The sequence below is a fragment of the Netta rufina genome (genome assembly GCF_964035555.1).
Source record: "Netta rufina genome assembly, chromosome: 1".
Lineage (NCBI taxonomy): Eukaryota > Metazoa > Chordata > Aves > Anseriformes > Anatidae > Netta > Netta rufina.
Window position 1 is genome coordinate 104,973,774 of NC_140123.1, and position 17,156 is coordinate 104,990,929.

Consider the following 17,156-nt stretch of genomic DNA (forward strand, 5'->3'; position numbering starts at 1 on the left):
GTGAGGACAGGTTGAGAGAGCTGGGACTATAAATCCTGGAGCAGAGAAAGTTCAGAGGATCTCATCAATGTGTATAAATGCCTGATGACTTCCAAGGGTCCTTCCTGCCTTACTGGTTTTATGTGAGTCTGTGATTTAAAAATAAGTGAAATCCAGCACGTGGCAGTTTAAAATCTCATATTAAAGTTCCTGTAGAAGTGGTTAGTGTGTAGCATTGAATCTAAGTGACGAGTTACAAGTTTCATTCATTTTATTTAAAACCACTTATATTGACTGTTCCATTTAAGGCTGTTTCTTCAAATTTTCCTATATAAAGAAAAATGCAATTGGGGGATTTACTCTGGTTTTCTGTGGTGGTAACCACAGAGTAGTTATTTAATTTTTTGCTGTTGTCTCTCAACATTACAGGTTCCCTGTCTGGTTCCTACCTCTAATGGACAGGCTTTTCAAGAAAGTTCTAAAATTTAGCAAATTATTCCTCCAAACATCTGTGATCTGCCCATGATTTTAAGTCTGACTTGATAGATGTTATGCCTTTTCCTGTTTTCCTTCCTTTTGATTTCCATACTCTTAATTCAGAAGGATGTCTTTTGACTTTTAGTAAGTACTCTGGTTAGTTGTTCAAGGTTTTTCATTGGTTGGTCTTTGGGTTTTGATTTTACTTATTTATTTGTCTGTGTGTGTGTTTTAAGGAGTTTTTGAAGAGTAACTGTTGTAGTTGGCATATGGTATACCTTGAACCTATAGTATGGTGGTTTCTGATAGGCTGCATGCCCTTTATAAGGGTCTTGTTTAATTGGTACTTTTCAATTTACTTTTAATAAGATTCTTCATTCTTACATTCTTCCCTTCTTTTAATTTAAATACACTATGGTGGATTTTTTACTATCTTCTTCAAAGATAATGGTAGCTAGAGTATTTCAGAATATTTCTTCAGTGACTTTATCTTGATCCTGAGGCACTGAACAAAGTGAAGATTTGCTTCTCCCCTTGCAGTTTCTTTAACCAGTTACTATTAGAAGCAATAATGTCTAAAATTTAGGTTCTATATCATCACCTCTTGTGACAATTATCAGTTTCTGTAGGGCGGTTTTCTCAACATTGTCATGAGACTAAGGCACAGTCGTACACATGGTCCCACATGTGTTAGTAGAAACAGGGTCAGAGAAATGTTATCATGTATGTCCAAACAGCTACCATCTTACTTAACAGCTCAGATGCTGCCTTCCTGTAAAACTAATGCAAATTTTAAAGTCTGATAAAATATATCTTTTCACCTTAAAATGATGGAAAATGTTCTTATTTTTAATGAGCTCCACTTTACACCAGATTGTGGATTATCCCTTTAATTCTGCCATCACATAACTTGAGCAGAGACAAGTGCTGCTTTGAAGTGTCATTGTGCTGTGGAAAATCTGACATTCAGATCTAAATGCAAGATGTAACAGAAAGAAATCGGAAGATGTAGACTCCCAGACAAGGACATTTCTCTGAATTTTAATACACACCTGTACATATTATTCCAGTCCCTCTGATTCAAACATTGCAGTATCTGTTTTGCATCAGAGAAATTCAATTTCCTTTCATTTACAGGTTCCACAGGAAAAGCCGAAAGTAGGTTAGAAAAGAGCATAATGTTTTTTTTGTTTTGTTTTGTTTTGTTTTGTTTGTTTGTTATTTGTTTTCTTTGTTTGTTTGTTTTAATTTAATTTAATTTTATTTTTTTATTTTTTTTTTTCCCAGTAAAGCAGAATTAGAGCCACCTATTATGATCAATACATTGATACTCCCTTTTGTGCTAAAAGCTGACCATAGCACTCTGTGTCAGCTCTGCACAGCATGTTCAGTTACATCTAAAAACAAAACTTTAATTATGGGGTAGAGGTCTTGAGAGGTTGCCAAGACATGCATTATTTGGGATTTCTTGAAGGATGGAAAACAAAGAAGTGAAAGATATTGTTTTAGAGAAAGAATAAGAAAAAAACAGACATTTAGTTTATGTTTGGGCTGAATACACTATTGTATATGAATAAATAATGCAGAGACATCAAATAAATGATGTAAAATGACCTCCTGTTTGTACTGACTAACAAGTGACCTTAAAAGAATAATTAAAAAACAAACAAACAAAACTAGTGTCAATGCAATGGAAAAGTTCCTGCTTCATAGAAAATTTGTGTGAACCTACTACATACTAAAGGGGACATTGCTGAAAATTGTTAAAAGATGGGAGGCTGGCAAGTGACGTATACAGTGTTAGTATGATTTATAAAACTTTTAAATTAAAGTAATTGAAGGAATTGCACACCTTTGCCGAAGTTTCCAAGTGGAGAGAAACAGTGCAGGTTTTGCAGTAGCATTTTCCTGGCATGGTCATTTGCAACATTTTGGAATTTGCAACAATTGGAATAAGAGGGTCAGAATTTGCAAACTAAGATTACTGATCAGTGTACACCTTTTTCTCATGGGTCCCTTTACAAAACCTTCCAAAGTTTCAGTTTAAGCTCAAGCAATCTGAATGATATTAAAAAAAAAGTAAGGGTATTTGCAGGAAGTGTGAGATTTCTCTCTTCCCCTAGAGATTATTCAGTTCTGCACTAGCCGCAGTTATGGCATCTCTCTTAATTATTCTCTTAATAAATTTATTACAGTTTTTAAAATACATTGTAATGCAGTTATCAGTTAGCTTAGAAAGACAATAAATATGGTAATTTACAGCTGTGGTAATTTACACCATCCTCAATTGCCATGCCGTTTTTTTTTTTTACAGACAAAATAAAAAGCAGTAGCATGCCACACTGTGCATCAGGAAATGGAGAACATAGTACTCATTTTCTTTTATTCTCTTTTCTTTTCTTTTCATTTATGTAGACAGCATGTAAAGATCTGTTCTCTGACTACAAACCTGGTCCTTCACAAGTATTAATTAGTCCGTGTATGTCATTACCATTTGTGAATCTAAACTTGATATCTAATGGCACATCATCAGAACTTAAGAGTGTAAATGTGATGTTTAATGGCAGCAAGGCCCAAATTTGGGGGACTTAATTCCAGCTCCTAATTCATAAACTTGGCAGTTGTCACTATGATTTGAGGCACTTGGTGATGCCAATTATGGAGACGTAAAGCTCCCTTCTCCCCGTGGAAATCCATGCCTGACTACCCTAGCTTCTATCTCCAGTGTTCATAAGTAACAACAGGAACTGCCTTTACAGGACTTTTTTATTGACTAAGGGAGCATTAAATTAATCCTTCCTTCTATTTTCTTAAATCCCTATCTGTGTTTGTGTAAATTATTTTGGGGCATATTAGATTATTGACGTAAGGAGTAATAAGCATTAATATATTTTATCTAATGACTAGAGTTAACTGCCATTAGGTAAAAACCCATTTACTTAATGGTGCTTTGTTTTTATTTTTATTTTAGTACTGTTGTCTAGAAAATAGCTTTTTTAATTATTATCATGAAGTGCTTAACATGAATGAGACTGAAGTGCATCAGCATTCTGAGGAGAAACCTATTGGTAATTAATATACTTTGTAGCTTAGAATTTTCCTTTCCAAGACACTCAGCCTAATGACTATAGGCATCAGGCAAAAAAATATACCGTAACTTTCCATTGTCTTCTGTCTGATGTTTTAGATTGTTTACCTACATAGAATGAGCTGTAGGCTGAGATAACATTGTGTCCAAAGAAAACAGGTATGTGTAGTAATGTATAGTTTTTAATGTTAGCCCTGTCCCTTATCAATTTCCTCTGCAAGAAATACAAGAGTTATATACAGCAAACAAAGCATCTGGCTCCCAAATGGGAGTTTCTATGTTAGTGGTGTGGTCAAGTCTCTTATCTGTAAAATAAAATTATATATATAAAAAAAAAAAAAGTAAATATTTAAAACTGACCTACCTTCCATTCTGAAAATCATGGCTGCGGATATATTGCTGTCCTTCACGCATGCTTGTATTTAGTGATCATGCTCTCAGTATTTATAGAAGAGAAAGACAAATTTAATTTTATATCTTAAAATTGAAATATTTTGATGGGAAATCTTTCTAAATCACACGTTCATATTTACACTTGATGCATTTCAATAGTTTAAATTATATAGACAGTGGCAGACTTTAAGAGCTATATTAGAAACAAAGGTTTTGCTGAAAAGGATGTTCTCAATCCCTAAGTATAAAACACTTCCGGTGGATCTTCTGACAGTTTTGTGAAGGCTGTAGTTCAGGGGTCTATCTGCATTGTGAATAAGGATAGAAGCAGGAATATTCATATTACCTCATCTACCAAAAGTGGTTAGTGATGGCAGTCTATCAGGTTCAGTGTTACTTTTTCACTACATTCATTTCAGATTTATGAATGTTAAATCATGTTTGCTTTAAAAAAAAAATATTTGGTGATATTTTCAGAAAGAAAGGTGACTATGCCTGACATTAAAATTTGGGGAATATGACTGACATTTCTACTTTATCAGGAAATTATTTTTGCCAAGACCCTTGAGACAGAAGGTTAGTGGAGAAGGTACAAAATGAATTTCAGCAATGAGTATGTTGATGAACGTTGTTTACAGGTTTACAAGCTTATCACAAGTACATGCAGAGATAACTGGAATTGAATATGAATTGCTGAAAGCATGCATGACCTAGTGCACATTAGCGTAGGGAAGTAGATATATTCAGACTTACTTTTAGGAAAATATTGCAAGAGGTAAAGACTTTACACTTCAATTTTGGAAGTAAGTATGTGAAAACTTGCCAATCAATATTACACCCAATTCAGGTACACATAAAACTTCTCCAAAGATTATAACACTACTTCATAGCTTTCTACCAAACTATATTCATATTATTTACATTATTTACTTTCCATATTTATGATTTCCAAACAAGTCTGTTTTCCTTTTCCCTCCAACTTTTTATTTTTATTTTTATTTTTATTTTTATTTTTATTTTTATTTTTATTTTTATTTTTATTTTTATTTTTATTTTATTTTTTTGTGATCACTGTTGCAGCAGGAAGGGAAGTAAAATAACATAACCCCTTTATTTAAAAATAAAGGGGCTATTGAGGGGATTGATTCCTCTTGTATATGCCAGATAGAGTTCTAAGAGTAAGACGGTAGAAACCAATGAGTTAAGAACCCTGAATGTGACTAATTTTTATTAAAAACATCCATTCCCAGTGCATAAACATGTGTTGATATGTAGTTTACCAAAAATATAAATAAAGCTGTGTGCAAAATACAGCTCACATATGTTATTCTCAAGAAAAATAATAGATGCAAAAAATGTGTATTTTATACCATATGTAGGATATTAATAATTAATGTGACCTGAATATATAATACGTTAGTTTGATGAAACAACAGATGATATTAGTCTTTTTGCCTGAAGTCTCGTGCTATGAAAATGCAAGAAAGGTTTTCAAGATGTTCATTGCCTAATTTTTAGGAGGGGAAGCCTAAGGCTATCATTACCACATGGTTTGTCACTGCAACAGAAAGGAAAACTCCCTGAGTTAACAGTCATAGCAGTCTTTGTAACCCAGGTTTTCACAAATCAGTAAGAAATAGTTTGACCGTTGACTTAGAGATGTAAGGAAATATTCTGAAATATTACTTTATGTACATTACAGGAAAAGACTGCACTATTCTGTTCATTGTCAGAGAAGAGCATGGAAATGTAAATAGTTATATTAGAAGGAAGAACTGGTGATATGATATCTGACCTCAAGATTATGGTCCAAAAACCCTGCTCATACAATGAGACCAAAAGTTTAGAGATGTCTAATCTTACTAGGATGGTCTCTTTTAAATTTCTTATAAGGTTTTCTCAGTTAATAAGGTAAATATTATGTGGCAGGCTTAGAAATGACCTGGTCTCTGTCTGCAAATCTAAGTCTACACAGATACCCTGATATCTAAATAGCCTGAATTCCCCATCAGATTTGTAACCTCTGAACATTTCTGGTCTGTGTCAAATGAAACTGATTTCTTACAAAATGCTTATGACATCTGTTTTAAAAATAAATTTTAGATATTTTGTATTAAAATAATGTTCAAATGCTTTTAAAGTAAAGTCAGTAAAAGCTCTGTTAATAGTCCTTAGATTGTATATTAATAGCTTAATTGTTAGGCTACTTTACTAGGAAGTGGAGCAGCAAGGTTTAATTTTTCTGTCAGCCAAAATCCTTATCTCCAGCTTCTGAAAGTGTGTTTCAGTCAGAGTAATAAGTTTTCCAATTTGGATGCTCTCCAAAATAAGGTAGAAAAAAAAAATTCTTGGAGTCACATGCTCTGAGGGAGATCAAATTAAAGGAAAGGGATTCTTTAGCTTGACAGATATGTCATGTTCACCAGAGATTCTGGATTTCATCTCTAGGTCTCAAGATTTCATTTCTAGGTCTCAAGATTACATCTGTTTTCATCAATTTAAAATGTATAAAATTCCAGAAAATAAGCCCTTGAGGCAGGTCTCCCCTCTTGGTTGTTTGATGTAACCAGCAGGTAAATAATGTCTCTCCACATCTTGTGGAGCATCTTCCATTCTTGGCTTCAGTGCCCCAGCCTCAGAAGGGCACCTTTGCTTTAGAAAGACCAAAAATTTCAAGTAATGGAACAGAAGGAGGGAGATGCTTGATGTCTGTTGCATGCTCAGGATTATCACAGAGGACAGAGTTGCTCAAATTTTGGGAAAGTGTGGGATTGCCAGCACTACACACCAGAGCTGTGGTTCTGTTGATATCTCTTTGATTCATCTTTCTGAGGTGTCACCTCTCCCTGGTGATCATGATGGGGTGCACAAAGTCAACCACAATGAAAGAGAGAAGCAAGAGTACTCAGTATTTCATCCCTAATGTATGATAGGGGAACATACCAGTGAATATAACTTGTCAGGATGTCACAGCCTTCTGAGTTCTACTGTTAAATCTGTACTTCATATACATTGTCTGGATACCTAACCCTGGGATTTGACTTTACATTGAGTTGCAGGCACTTAAAATTTTGCTTGCTGCAGCTAGCTAAAAACTGTTTTATTGAAGAGCATCCATCAACACTATGTAAAGCTTTGATTACAACTACAATCTTCTGAGACTTGAAGAGGTGTTTCTGACTAGTAGGTTTACTCTACCCTGTTTACTGTTGCTGTATTATGCTTTCGAGTCTGTATTTTCATTTCTGTATAACCACATCTTGACTTTGTACAGAAATAACGTGTCTTAAAATTTTCATGTCGTAGATGGAATCATTTCCCTTTGATGACTATTTACGGAATACGGCTGTCCTAGATATGTCTTAAGTAGGAAACTCTGGTTCCTGGTTTGGAGGAAAGACAATGCAGCCACTGCCAATTTAAGAGATCCTAATGTCAGGCAAGAAGGAGTTAATGTGGACTTAAATGTATCTGAAAGCAAACACACTTAATGATAATGACAAGTACTTATGCAAATGAACTGCTAATACTCATCCAGCCAGAGGTGATTAAGTCTTCTAGGCCAACTGGAGATTTCACCCAGCAGGGGCTATTTGGAAGCTGGTAAGAGACAAAGGCTTAAATAACTTCAGGCTTTATAGCTCTAGTACTGCACTTAAACTCCATTTCTCTGAATTATCCTTTCTTTCATGCCCCTTCCCGCCCCCAAGGAGGAGGTCACAACTTCAGTTACCTTGTAAATCTTTTAACCTATACATTTTGAGGTGTATAAAAGCACAGTAACCTGTCCCAGAGCGATATGCTGGTATTAAATAGACTGGAATAATGAACGGACCTAAGGGATTGTCTAGTCTGGTACTTAATTATGTAGACTAGGATCAAAGGGGAAAATGGAGGAATTGCATCTCTCTCAAACTCCTATTGACTACGTCCTCAGACAACAACTTTAGATACAGTTGTATTAAAAGCCTTGCTTTGATGAAAGAAGACAATATAGAAACGAGAGAAAATCAGGTCTATGTAAAATAGTGAAAAGAGATCTTTAACCAAAACGAGCTACCCTGTCTGAAACAGAGAAAAGCATTAGCTACTGCAAAGGTGTTGTAATATTTTTATTATTATTATTTCCAATTCTTCAATAACTGTTTCATTTTTATATGCTCTTACTATATAGTTGGATGCTATTGGAAACTAATGTATTTTTAATTGCTATATTTCCCTTTGTCCTGTATTGCATTGCTGAAAAGAGCCTTGTTACTCAGTTATCTACTTTGTGCTTTTGTGACTAGTATTTCAGGAGGGGGAAAAAAAAAAAAAAAAAAAAAAAAAAGTTGTACAGACTTATGTCTCAACAGCTTCAGGAAAAAGCCAGTAGTTAACAGGTGTTACCAATCACTTCTCAATTTGGTCTTCATAGCTGGGAGAAGAGGATCCAGCTGTCTGAGGTTTTCTGATTAAAAATTCTTTCTTAATAAACTCCCAGTCTTTTGCTTGTGCCCACACATGTTTTATACTTTTCTGTGGGCTTGGGGAAATGAATGGATTAGTAGTATCATGCCTCAGAGTCAGTAAGTTAATTAAAGGCTGCATGTATAAAATAGAACAATGAATTATTTAGTGGATAACAAACATGATCTAAAATTCCATTTACTCACCTTTCAAGTCAATTTTTAGTTTCAGAATCCATCTAGCAAAACCCACTATTTTTGCATAGTGCTAAAAGTAAATGTTTGCAAACAATATGCTTGCAAAGTTTCAACTGGAAGTCTCCTGAGTGCTTTATGCTTTCTTTTGCTTTCTGACCTATGCTTTGTCCCAGCTGAAATTTCAGGCAGTACGGGGAAGATATGAAGTAGTTTGTTGGAAGGTCAAGTCTAAATAAAATGGGAAGTGTGCATTTGGACCCAAATTCCAGACCCTGTCTTGATGTGGTGGGAGTATCTCTGTTCAGATTTTGCTATTATTTGTAATGAGACAATGTGAAGCTTCACAGGTTAAGAAGATAATAATAATCCAAATCAGGATCTGACACAACACAAAATACATATAGACGTGCTGTGCAGGTGTATATGCTCATTTTTCATATATTTAATTAAGGCTTTTTTTTTTTTTTTTTTTTTTTTTTTTTTTTTTAACAGAACGGGACTTTTGCAAGCCCATGTTAAGCCTGGAGAGAATATTTTGCTGCTAAAGGGCTTTGTTTCTTTCCCTTTAAAAACAAACAAAGATAAAAATACTATTGACTGTCCTTGCTGTAACATATACTTTTCTGCACCTTCATCATCGCTCTCCGTATGGAAGGTCCTGTAAATCTGGAAGACTGACTGTCAGCAGTGCGTTTAACTTATGGTGTTCTAATTAGAAACAACTCCAGAATGGTTCTTTTATTTAGAGCCAAAAGAGGCCTCTGATCTATTGTTCATGTTGACTGATGTCCATTTGGCATAGGAGAATGAAATATCTACTTGCTGAATCTGGTTTATGCAATGAAGTATTTATTTTAATTACTGAAATAGATGGTAAATATTTATAAAGTATCTGACTGATGTAAGCACTAATCTCCCACAGGATTTCAATGAGAGCTGAGACTGAGCCCCATCTTCCCCCAGAAGAGGGGACCATGTATTCCTGCTGTACTGTGGATGCATTAATGCAGCTTCAGAGCACATGAAATCCAAACCAAAGACTTAGATATCTATTATGAAGTCCTTTCCTGAGAATCACTGAGCAGTCATGCTTTTTTTTTTTTTTTTTTTTTTTTTAACTGTTATTACTAAAAATTTTAAAAAGATTAGATTCAGCTATCACTGGTTTATAAGAACATACTGACATCAGCTAAGCTTCTGGGAAAAGGATATTGGAATGCCTATGTCCTTGGGAGATGTCATTGGCAACAGTTCAGGCACACCTGAGGTGCATTTTTTTAATAGCCTGTCTCACAGAGAGGTGTTTTGAAGTCACGTGTTTCTTTGATTGTCATGATCACATTCTCATTCTGATCTCATTGTGAGGCATCAAACAGTCCTTTTCTAAATGTGCTCTGTAACAGCCATATATATTCTGTGTGTAACCTGGGAGCCTACCTTTACATTCTTAAGCTATGTTTCAAATATATTGTTGTCAAAGACTGGGGAGATCTCAACATTTTCACTTGTTGCCCAGGATTTTTTCTAAGGATTAGATATAAGTTTTGCCAGGCTTTAGGAGGCCTTGATTTAAGAATGTTTTGAGTTTCATTGTCTAAAAACTTGAAGAAATTTTAAGCTATGCACATACTTCTCACTTCTGAAAAGCGAAACTGTCCTACCCAAGAATAGCAAAAGATTGCAGAGATTTCTGAAGCTATGCCCAATATACTTGATTTTGAGAAGTGACTGAAAGGCAGGGCTACACCTTGAAAGCAACTTTCATTTTAGTAAGGAGTTGCTGAAAGATTTTGCACAACACCTTATATAATCATTTTCTGTTGGAATACGAGATGTGATACATTACGAGTCTGAGGCATCAACAGACAAAATGTACTCCTTCACTTATAAACACTTGCATTTAATGGAAACATCCAGTCCTCTTATTATGTATTTAAATGTATGACATCCTTTTCAGTATATGCTTGATATTGCTTTCTGACCCTGACATCAACTCCTGGAAAAACTGAATAGGAAATTTAATCCTTGATATTGTTCTATTTGCTTAAATGTGGTTTGTATACACCTGAATAACCTTTTTCTTTATCTGGAGTTGTGAGAGTAGCAACCCTTTCCCTCAAAACTAATCCTTTGACTTTGGTGATGTGCAAAAAATAGATTTCAGAAAAAGATGTTCACAGTTTATACATTGGCTACAAAAAACTAGCTGACTATATCCGGACAAAATTCTTTATTATTTTTAATACTTATGAAGCACATTTTCAGATAATCTTATTTTTCTGCTTGGTTCTAAAAAGTCCCAATAAATAAAGAGCAAGCAAGTGTATGTATGAGGTATATATTTCATAGACATACATCCTTTTTCCTAAAGAAAGCAAAGACAAAAACATTCATTTTGGAAAAAAGAGGTAAGTATTCTGTTACCCAGCAACCATTAACATGATTATGACATCAGCACTTTCAATATTATAACATGCTTTAGTTAATGACAGAACTTTTCAGGAAAAAAAAAAAAAAAAAAAAAAAAAAAAAGTGGTGTACAAGTTGAGTAAAGTTCAGATTTATTTTTCACAGTTCAGACATTTTTCACAGTAGCAGCATTCCACTTAGAAGTTACATATTTGTAAGTTGTTAAAAGGATGTTGATTTTTTTTTTTTTTTTAAATCAGATTCTATACTGTACTGGACTTGCAGCAGAGCTGTATAATTTGATATGAGTACATCTAAAATACACATGTACTGTCTTCTGTACTTAGGCATGCATATAAACTTTATGTGTGGGACCAAAACCAAAATTTGATAATGTTTACATCGAGAAGTCTTCAGTATTATACCCTTCCTATAAGGGAGCTAGTAAAATTTGATTCAGAACTCCGTTTTTAATCCTAAATGAGAATGTCATGCATATTAATGCACATTTTCCACATATTTCGATCCTAATAATGTCTATCAAACTTGGACAGAAAATGATAGAATCCTGTCGTAGAATTACAGAATCATTAAGGTTGGAAAAGACCTCCAAGATCATCTGGACCAACTGTCCCCCTACCACCAATATCACCCATTAAACCATGTCCCCAGGCATCAGGTTCAACCTTTCCTTAAACATCCCCATGGACAGGGACTCCACCACTTCCCTGGGCAACCCATTCCGATGTCTAACGGCTCTTTCTGAGAAGAAAAGTCTCCTCATTTCCAACCTAAAAATTTTACAAAACTTGCCATTTGATGCTGAAGCAAAGGTGAGGTATAAAACATCCTTTCACGTGTATTGGAGTCTTCTTTCCTTCCAGGATTTCCTCTGTGAAGGCACTGTTGCCTAAACAGATAATTATTTAGATTTCACTTTTTTATTGCTGATGATTGACCCTCGTCAACTCTTTTAACTACCCTACTATGAAAACAATTCAGAAGCCTCCTAATAAAGTTAGTAAGTATGAAAAGCCCTCATTTTTTTAAATTCAAAATGTTTCTGTAAATTTATTCAAGCTCCTATAATAACAGAGATTGGTTCATAGGTAATGAACATGTGAATCTCAAGACTTGGCTTTTATTTTGAACAATTTATGTGCCTCATCATGCAGGAAAAATGACTGAAGGCAGAGACAAACTTTCATAAGAAGGTAGAGTTTTTGTCAGCTTTTATTCCTCCAGAAGAAGTGTCTGGGGAAAATGGGTAATTGCAATGCCAATTTTTATTATCAAAATAATGTGCAGAATTTATGACCTGATAAATCTGTCCTTGGATGGAGATTCTCATTTTGATAATCCCCCTAAAATGAGTAATAAAGCACCTCTGATAGTAATAAACCATTTTTTTCCTTGACATTTCATGATAAGTGTAACAACAAATAAAGTAGGAACTTCAAAGACTGCTTACATCAAAAGCTCTATAAAGTCCATTTGAATAAAATCCATGACTTTCATAAAAGTGGTGTTGAAAATGTCATGAATTAAATTAATGGTCTACATCTCGTTGCTTCATATTGTCTGTATTTTAATCATAATTTATTCTTCAGCACATCCTGCATGTTGTTGATTGAAGGAAATATTAAATCCAGCTGAGCTTTAAGCAATTTTAAAAGGAATGAGTGAATATAATTATACATGTTAATAGTCTTGAATCTGCTTTTTTATTCGCTCCTGCCTGTCATGTAACAGATCAGTAAGCTTTGCTTTTTATACCTATCTTTAATCTTTCACAAAGATTCAGAAAAAATCCATGCTATAGTTACAGTGTTTCAGTTTTCTTACTATAGCCTTGTTTCAGTGTTCCTACTGTGCCAGGAAAGTGAACAACTGAAAACTGAGGCAATTGACCAACTTTTCCCTCAAAAAAAAAAAAAAAAAAAAAAAAGTTTAATATTACAGTTACAGAGAAAAATCTCCATTAAGAAAAAGTCGAATTGACTCTAAAATCAATCTTATTAGAAAATAGTGGTATGTTATTTGATAGGTAGTAAGAGTTCTGATGATACAGAATTGTGTATTCAGTTCATTTATGTTCTTTTAAAATAAATTATTCACATTTGATTTTGGTTTTGGTGGTGTGCTTTTTTTTTTTTTTTTTTGTGGGTGGGGGTGGCGGTATGTAGAAGAATCTGTTTTGCTTAGAGGAAGAATAAAGTAGCCTGAGTTATATTCTGAGTCATACCCTCAGAATTGAGTTATACCCTGGTCAACTGTAACTGAAAAGTCATACCTGAAGCTAATTTGTATTATTTTTTTTTACACTGCCCTTTCCAATAGAGGAAAAAAATAATTCTATCATTGTCACTAAGTAAGCGCTAGGATAACTGAAACTGTTGATACTTGCTAAGAGTTGCACAGTAGAATAAAATCTCTTGACTATATTGCTTCCTATTTCTTAAATATTGCACAAGAAGTGTAGATGTTCTTTACCATAATTTATATGGTTAAAATAGCGTACATGGCTATAATATATGTTCTCTACAAACAATAGGTATTCAAATGAAATATGCTCTAAGACATTTATTCTTACATCCAGAAACAAATTCATGAGCACAACTGATTGTATTTGCCTATTTTTTTCATCTGAATAATGCTTCTTATCTAAGACTAGGAATGAAATAGGAAATCTCCCTTTTTGCTTAATATTTACCATTGAGGATACAGATTGTAAGCAATAGTTTGAAGAAGATTTTCAGATCTTCATGCCATATTTCTTCACCCTTGTTTGCTTCAAGACTGAGTGGAACTAGTCTCCTGTGAATGAAAATCTGTATTTAGGAGTAAACCTTTTCCCTGAGAAGCAAGAGATTGTGGTATATAGAGAAGGTGTTCCCCAACTCTTACAGCTAAATTCATATCTTTGCTTTTGGTAATTTTCGCCTCTTTCTGTGCTTCCCCCACTACAAAGAGTTTCTTTTATTTGCTAGATTGAGCCTAGAGTGACTATGAAGCTTGGTATGAATCAAAGACACACACGTAAAGTCCATTAACATAGGTATCCTGATTGCTAGGAGTTTGCTTTCCTTCCAGCCTGTCAGTGTCTTGCTTTCTGTTCTGGGTCACTTTTACATTACATGTCAGGGAATGCAGTGTTGACAGTCATAGCAACAGACTTAAATTGAGTCCTATTGAATTGCAGTATTATGCAAGCATTTTGAAGTGGTTGCAAAATTTGCCCTATGAATTAGCCTGCCTTAGCAACATTACTACCAGCGGTCTGCTTACAGGTGCCTGAGAACACTGCTGAATGACAGCTGACGCATTTATATGCAAAAATACATATCAGTTAATGGGATGGTTACTCTCTGTTGTGATTTCAGCAAAGAGAAGGTTTTGTCTGTTTTCTCCATGCAGTTCTGGCTGGCATTAGATTTTCACCAAGAAACCATTGCCCCTTCTGGGTTCTCATCTGTCCAGTCTGTGGGACATACTCTCTGTCACATAATCCCCATCCTTTTGCTTAATATTGTTAAGCCTGTTTCCCAAGTAAAGGGTCAATATTTAGCCTGTCTGTCAGAATATTGTCCCTTCTCTCTGTCCTTGTCCAGGCCCAATAAATGTGCCTGTGAGGAATTTCAGTCCAATTTGACATACAAAGGAAAGATGGTTTTGAAATTCAGTGTTCTCATACATACAGATGTGGTCAAAAAAAGTATCTTTAAAAAAATGCATTTCTGAAAGAAAGCATCTGAGCAGAGGACAGACCCCAGTGGGAGACTCACTATAGTAGAAGAACTTGTTCATTGATCTCCTGGGAAAAAGAGAGATTAAGAATGCCCTAGCTGGTGGGGACCCTTTCCTTGGAGTACATGCTCTGTCATGCAGTAGTGAATCTTGTCATGAGCCATGTCTTCTGTGGAACCAGTGTTTTGCAACTGTAAGATGTCTAGGTTGAGCATTTTTACTGGCTGTGAAATTGCCTCTACCTTAGCATCAGAGTAACTGCTAGAGGCATGAAGCAACTGAGTACACCCACTGAGCTCCACCAAGCCATAGGGGCAAATGACAACAGAATAACGTGGGAGCTGAAGTGACTGCTTCTGATTCCATTTTGTAGCACCCAAAGCAGGTGAACTGCCAGGACTGACTTACTGAATCAGCTGGATTGCTGTTTTGCTGCTGCAGATGAATAACAGGTTCACTGACACTTTCCTGAATGGTACTACATGGCTTTCTGGAGCTGGGATACCACAGATTGTGTGAGCTGCTAGGTGATACATGAGAGATACGCATTATACTCCATCATATAAATACTGTAATAAAAATGCAAATCTCTTCCTCTTCCTCTTCCTCCTTTGTGTGGAATATGAAAGCTTAAGCAGGATTCAGAATCTATTGCCCTGTATGTATCACTAATTTATAATCTCCCTCCTTACCAATCTTTCCTGTTGCTTTCAATTTATTTTTTAATATGTTATCTCTAGTAGTGATGGTGTTTTTCTTTGTGAAGTCTTATTCTTATCTAAATTGATAAAAATGGAAAGAAAACCTCAACTGCCTAAGAATGCTAGGAAAAACTGCATCAAAACTAATGCTGTGTTATTTTTCAATAACAGATGTATTTTCTCACTAAGACTGACCTTGTAATTTATCCTCTTGGGAGCTGGATAATAAAACTGCACCCTTTGAGATGGTAATTATTGTTAAAGTAATGTTGGGCACATATTTATCTGTGAACATTTATGTTAAGTACTTTGATATTATTGTCTTGTCCCAGAAGGAATTGATATTTAAATGTATTATCCACAAACTCTATGTCAGTCAACAATATTAACTTAAATTTCTGCAGAAGTTAGATTCAGAAACAAAAGTTCCCTTAAGAAACCCCAAGCGTCTGAACACGGTAAATGAATCTATCTGTAGCTGAGCTAGAGAGTAAAGATATACCAATCCCTAAATGTTTCTTTGAGATCACATTGGTTTTCTCTTGGGATAGATGAAAAGGTCAAGAGGCATGAAGTCAATGAGGGAATAACAATTAAGGAAGCTAATCCTTTATGTCATCAAATAACCTTTCCTATTCTTATGTGATTTCTTTAAATTAGCATGTTCAGATGTGAACATAAGTATGTCCATGCTTTTCTAGTACAACTGACAGCTTATAACAGTTTATAACACTACAGATATCTTCAATGTCTGTCAACTCAGTCAGTGCTAAATATTGCTTTGTCTCCCATTGAAATACCCTGCCAACCTTTTTGTTTAGCCTAAACTCAACTCAAGATATATTCTGGATGAGATGCAGGGGAGAAGAATGAGGTGAATGATGGTGGTTTGCAGCATGGATACATACACAATAAGGAAGCTTCTGGTTTCCAAAGAAGTTCTTCACAAATGTTTCACCCAATACCTCTCTCAAAAACTTAGGAACATGACAACCTAAACAGAACACTGTAGTTTAGATAATATCAGTGCCGTGCAGCTCTACATATTGCCATTTTTTTAAATATTGTTTTACCTTGAGGATCATGTCTCCATTATGATTTCTTCTTTAATTTTCATAATACTGTTATCTCCATGATTTTTTTTTTCTTTGTATTTTGCACAAAGAATGGGGATGTACATGTGAAGAATAGAGTCTTAAATGAAAAAGGATTATGAAGGTAATTCCTAAGATTTTATTTTTGTAATTTTACATTTATATTTGTATTATGTAGAGAAACTAAACGCCTCAGGACTGCCTCCACCAGGACAGAAAGAAGGGTGATTGTTGTGGGCAACTCCCTTCTCAGGGAAACAGAGGGCCCTATTTGTCGGCCTGACCCTACCCATAGGGAAGTCTGCTGCCCCCCTGGGGCCAGGGTCAGGGACATTGCCAGGAAGCTTCCCAGCCTGGTTCGCCCCTCTGACTATTATCCTCTTTTAATAGTCCAGGCTGGCAGTGATGACACTGAAGAGAGAAGCCTGAAGACCATCAAATGGGACTTTAGGGGACTGGGACGGTTAGTGGATGGAGCAGGAGTACAGGTGGTGCTTTTGTCTATCCCTGTGGTGGCAGGGAGGGGTACAGAGAGGACACGGAAAGCCCACCTGATAACCAGCTCAGTGGCTGGTGCTAATACAGAAATTTTGTTGTTTTTTACCATGGGGCACTTTACTCG